The sequence below is a fragment of the Arachis hypogaea genome, chromosome 7 (assembly GCF_003086295.3).
Source record: "Arachis hypogaea cultivar Tifrunner chromosome 7, arahy.Tifrunner.gnm2.J5K5, whole genome shotgun sequence".
Classification (NCBI taxonomy): Eukaryota; Viridiplantae; Streptophyta; class Magnoliopsida; order Fabales; family Fabaceae; genus Arachis; species Arachis hypogaea.
Window position 1 is genome coordinate 33,217,233 of NC_092042.1, and position 5,782 is coordinate 33,223,014.

Sequence of the window (5,782 nt, forward strand, 5' to 3'; positions counted from 1 at the left end):
AAATTCACTTCGAGTGCAGGGAGGTCAGAATCCAACAGCATCTGCAGTCCTTTTCAGTCTCTGAATCAGATTTTTGCTCAGGTCCCTCAATTTCAGCCAGAAAATACCTGAAATCACAGAAAAACACACAAACTCATAGTAAAGTACAGAAAAGTGAGTTTTAACTAAAAACTAATAAAAATATACTAAAAACTAACTAGATCATACTGAAAACATACTAAAAACAATGCCAAAAAGCGTATAAATTATCCGCTCATCACAACACCAAACTTAAATTGTTGCTTGTCCTCAAGCAACTGAAAATCAAATAAGATAAAAATAAGAGAATATGAAATGAATTCCAAAAACATCTATGAAGATCAGTATTAATTAGATGAGTGGGGCTTTTAGCTTTTTGCCTCTGAACAGTTTTGGCATCTCACTCTATCCTTTGAAATTCAGAATGATTGGCTTCTTTAGGAACCCAGAATCCAGATAGTGTTATTGATTCTCCTAGTTAAGTATGATGATTCTTGAACACAGCTACTTATTGAGTCTTGGCTGTGGCCCAAAGCACTCTGTCTTCCAGTATTACCACCGGATACATACATGCCACAGACACATAATTGGGTGAACCTTTTCAGATTGTGACTCAGCTTTGCTAAAGTCCCCAATTAGAGGTGTCCAGGGTTCTTAAGCACACTCTTTTTGCCTTGGATCACAACTTTATTTCTTTCTTTTTCTCTTTCTCCCTTTCTTTTTATTTTTCTTTCTCTCTTTTTTTTCGAATTTTTTTTTGTATTCACTGCTTTTTCTTGCTTCAAGAATCATTTTTATGATTTTTCAGATCCTCAGTAACATGTCTCCTTTTTCATCATTCTTTCAAGAGCCAACATTCATGAACCACAAATTCAAAAGACATATGCACTGTTCAAGCATACATTCAGAGAACAAAAATATTGCCACCACATCAAAATAATTAAACTGTTATAAAATTCAAAATTCATGCAATTCTTTTTTTTTTCAATTAAGAACATTTTTCATTCAAGAAAGGTGATGGATTCATAGGACATTCATAACTTTTAGGCATAGACACTAAGACACTAATGATCACAAGACACAAACATAAATAAACATAAGCACCATTTTTCGAAAAATAGAAAAATAAAGAACAAGGAAATTAAAGAACGGGTCCACCTTAGTGATGGCGTCTTGTTCTTCCTCTTGAAGATCCTATGGAGTGCTTGAGCTCCTCAATGTCTCTTCCTTGTCTTTGTTGCTCCTCTCTCATGATTCTTTGATCTTCTCTAATTTCATGGAGGAAGACAGAGTGTTCTTGGTGCTCCACCCTTAGTTGTCCCATGTTAGAACTCAATTCTCCTAGGGAGGTGTTTAGTTGCTCCCAATAGTTTTGTGGAGGAAAGTGCATCCCTTGAGGAATCTTAGGGATCTCATGATGAGTAGGATCTCTTGTGTGCTCCATCCTTTTCTTAGTGATGGGCTTGTCCTCATCAATAGGGATGTCTCCCTCTATGTCAACTCCAACTGAATAACAGAGGTAACAGATGAGATGAGGAAAGGCTAACCTTGCCAAGGTAGAGGACTTGTCCGCCACCTTATAAAGTTCTTGAGCTATAACCTCATGAACTTCTATTTCTTCTCCAATCATGATGCTATGAATCATGATAGCCCGGTCTATGGTAACTTCGGACCGGTTGCTAGTGGGAATGATTGAGCGTTGGATAAACTCCAACCATCCCCTAGCCACGGGCTTGAGGTCATGCCTTCTCAGTTGAACCGGCTTCCCTCTTGAATCTCTCTTCCATTGGGCGCCCTCTTCACATATGACTGTGAGGACTTGGTCCAACCTTTGATCAAAGTTGACCCTTCTAGTGTAAGGGTGTTCATCTCCTTGCATCATGGGCAAGTTGAATGCCAACCTTACATTTTCCGGACTAAAAACCAAGTATTTCCCCCGAACCATAGTAAGCCAATTCTTAGGGTCCGGGTTCACACTTTGATCATGGTTCTTGGTGATCCATGCATTGGCATAGAACTCTTGAACTATTAAGATTCCGACTTGTTGAATGGGGTTGGTAAGAACGTCCCAATCTCTTCTTTGGATCTCATGTCGGATCTCCGGATATTCACTCTTTTTTGAGTGAAAAAGGGACCTCGGGGATCACCTTCTTCAAGGCCACAACTTCATAGAAGTGGTCTTGATGCGCCCTTGAGATGAATCTCTCCATCTCCCATGACTCGGAGGTGGAAGCTTTTGCCTTCCCTTTCCTCTTTCTAGAGGTTTCTCCGGCCTTGGATGCCATAAATGGTTATGGAAAAACAAAAAACAATGCTTTTACCACACTAAACTTAAAAGGTTTGCTCGTCCTCGAGCAAAAGAAGAAATAAGAGAGTAGAAGAAGAAGAAATGAGAAAGAAGGGAATGGCTTTGTGTTCGGCCAAAAGGGGGAGAAGTGGTGTTTAGGTTGTGTGAAAATGAAGGAGTGAAGAAGGGTTTATATAGGAGTGGGGGAGGGGTAGGGTTCGGTTAAGTGAGGGTGGGTTTGGGTGGGAAAGTGGTTTGAATTTGAATGGTGAGGTAGGTGGGGTTTTATGAAGGATGGATGTGAGTGGTGAAGAGAAAGATGGGATTTGATAGGTGAAGGGTTTTTGGGGAAGAGGTGTTGAGGTGATTGGTGAATGGGTGAAGAAGAGAGATAGTGGTAGGGTAGGTGGGGATCCTGTGGGATCCACAGATCCTGAGGTGTCAAGGAAAAGTCATCCCTGCACCAAATGGCATGCAAAAATGCGTTTTTAGCCAATTCTGGCGTTAAACGCCGGGCTGGTGCCCTTTTCTGGCGTTTAACGCCAAGTGCTTGCCCTTTTCTGGCGTTTAACGCCATTCTGGTGCCCCTTTCTGGCGTTAAACGCCCAACAGCTAGCCTTACTGGCGTTTAAACGCCAGCACGCTCTCCTCCAGGGTGTGCTATTTTTCTTCCTGTTTTTCTTTCTGTTTTTGCTTTTTCCATTGATTTTGTGACTTCTCATGATCATCAACCTACAAAAAACATAAAATAACAAAAGAGAATATAACATTGGGTTGCCTCCCAACAAGCGTTTCTTTAATGTCAGTAGCTTGACAGTGGGCTCTCATGGAGCCTCAGAAATGCTCAGAGCAATGTTGGAACCTCCCAACACCAAACTTAGAGTTTGAATGTGGGGGTTCAACACCAAACTTAGAAGTTGGTTGTGGCCTCCCAACACCAAACTTAGAGTTTGACTTTGGGGGCTCTGTTTGGCTCTGTTTTGAGAGAAGCTCTTCATGCTTCCTCTCCATGGTGACAGAGGGATATCCTTGAGCCTTAAACACCAAGGATTCTTCATTCACTTGAATGATCAACTCTCCTCTATCAACATCAATCACAGCCTTTGCTGTGGCTAGGAAGGGTCTGCCAAGGATGATGGATTCATCCATGCACTTCCCAGTCTCTAGGACTATGAAATCAGTAGGGATGTAATGGTTTTCAACTTTTACCAGAACATCCTCTACAAGTCCATAAGCTTGTTTTCTTGAGTTGTCTGCCATCTCTAGTGAGATTTTTGCAGCTTGCACCTCAAAGATTCCTAGCTTCTCCATTACAGAGAGAGGCATGAGGTTTACACTTGACCCTAGGTCACACAAGGCCTTCTTGAAGGTCATGGTGCCTATGGTACAAGGTACTGAAAACTTCCCAGGATCTTGTCTCTTTTGAGGTAATTTCTGCCTAGACAAGTCATCTAGTTCTTTGGTGAGCAAAGGGGGTTCATCCTCCCAAGTCTCATTTCCAAATAACTTGTCGTTTAGCTTCATGATTGCTCCAAGGTATTTAGCAACTTGCTCTTCAGTGACATACTCATCCTCTTCAGAGGAAGAATACTCATCAGAGCTCATGAATGGCAGAAGTAAGTCCAATGGAATCTCTATGGTCTCATTTTGAGCCTCAGATTCCCATGGTTCCTCATTAGGGAACTCATTGGAGGCCAGTGGACGTCCATTGAGGTCTTCCTCAGTGGCGTTCATTGCCTCTCCCTCCTCTCCAAATTCGGCCATGTTAATGGCTTTGCACTCTCCGTTTGGATTTTCTTCTGTATTGCTTGGAAGAGTACTAGGAGGGAGTTCAGTAATTTTCTTGCTCAGCTGACCCACTTGTGCCTCCAAATTTCTAATGGAGGACCTCGTTTCAGTCATGAAACTTTGAGTGGTTTTGATTAGATCAGAGACCATGGTTGCTAAGTCAGAGGTGTTCTGCTTAGAACTCTCTGTCTGTTGCTGAGAAGATGATGGAAAAGGCTTGCTATTGCTAAACCTGTTTCTTCCACCATTATTATTGTTGAAACCTTGTTGAGGTCTCTGTTGATCCTTCCATGAAAGATTTGGATGATTTCTCCATGAAGGATTATAGGTGTTTCCATAGGGTTCTCCCATGTAATTCACCTCTTCCATTGAGGGGTTCTCAGGATCATAAGCTTCTTCTTCAGATGAAGCTTCCTTAGTACTGCTTGGTGCATTTTGCATTCCAGACAGACTTTGAGAAATCATATTGACTTGTTGAGTCAATATTTTGTTCTGAGCCAATATGGCATTCAGAGTGTCAATCTCAAGAACTCCTTTCTTCTGATTAGTCCCAATGTTCACAGGATTCCTTTCAGAATTGTACATGAATTGGTTATTTGCAACCATTTCAATCAGCTCTTGAGCTTCTGTAGGCGTCTTCTTCAGATGAAGAGATCTCCAGCAGAGCTATCCAAAGACATCTTGGATAGTTCAGAGAGACCATCATAGAAAATACCTATGATGCTCCATTCAGAAAGCATATCAGAGGGACACTTTCTGATTAATTGTTTGTATCTTTCCCAAGCTTCATAGAGGGATTCTCCTTCCTTCTGTCTAAAGGTTTGGACTTCCACTCTAAGCTTACTCAATTTTTGAGGTGGAAAGAACTTTGCCAAGAAGGCATTGACTAGCTTCTCCCAAGAGTTCAGGCTTTCTTTAGGTTGTGAGTCCAACCATATTCTAGCTCTGTCTCTTACAGCAAAAGGGAATAGCATAAGTCTGTAGACCTCAGGGTCAACCCCGTTAGTCTTGACAGTGTCACAGATTTGCAAGAATTCAGCTAAGAACTGATGAGGATCTTCCAATGGAAGTCCATGGAACTTGCAATTCTGTTGCATTAGAGAAACTAATTGAGGCTTAAGCTCAAAGTTGTTTGCTCCAATGGCAGGGATAGAGATGCTTCTCCCATAGAAGTCGGGAGTAGGTGCAGTGAAGTCACCCAGCACCTTCCTTGCATTGTTGGCATTGTTGTTGTTTTCGGCTGCCATGAGTTCTTCTTCTTTGAAGATTTCTGTTAGGTCCTCTACAGAGAGTTGTGCCTTAGCTCCTCTTAGCTTTCGCTTCAAGGTCCTTTCAGGTTCAGGATCAGCCTCAACAAGAATGCTTTTGTCTTTGCTCCTGCTCATATGAAAGAGAAGGAAACAAGAAAGTGTGGAATCCTCTATGTCACAGTATAGAGATTCCTTGAGGTGTCAGAGGAAAAGAAAAATATAAGGCAGAAGTAGAAAATTCGAACTTATCAAAGAAGATGGAGTTCGAATTTTTCATTAAGGAATAGTGTTAGTCCATAAATAGAAGGAGGTGAGAAGAAGGGAAGTAATTTTCGAAAATTGAGTAGAAGATTTTGAAAACATTTTGAAAAACACTAATTGATTTTCGAAAATAAAAGTGGGAAAGAAATCAAGTGATTTTTGAAAGAGAATTTGAAAT

General features: G+C 41.2%; 1 non-coding gene across 1 annotated transcript; it reads left to right on the forward strand.

Moving 5' to 3' along the window:
• Positions 1–4,827: 4,827 nt before the first annotated feature.
• Positions 4,828–4,935, forward strand: LOC112704576 (small nucleolar RNA R71). The gene has a single exon (XR_003155193.1). It is a non-coding gene; the product is annotated as a small nucleolar RNA R71 (small nucleolar RNA).
• The last annotated feature ends 847 nt before the right edge of the window (positions 4,936–5,782 follow it).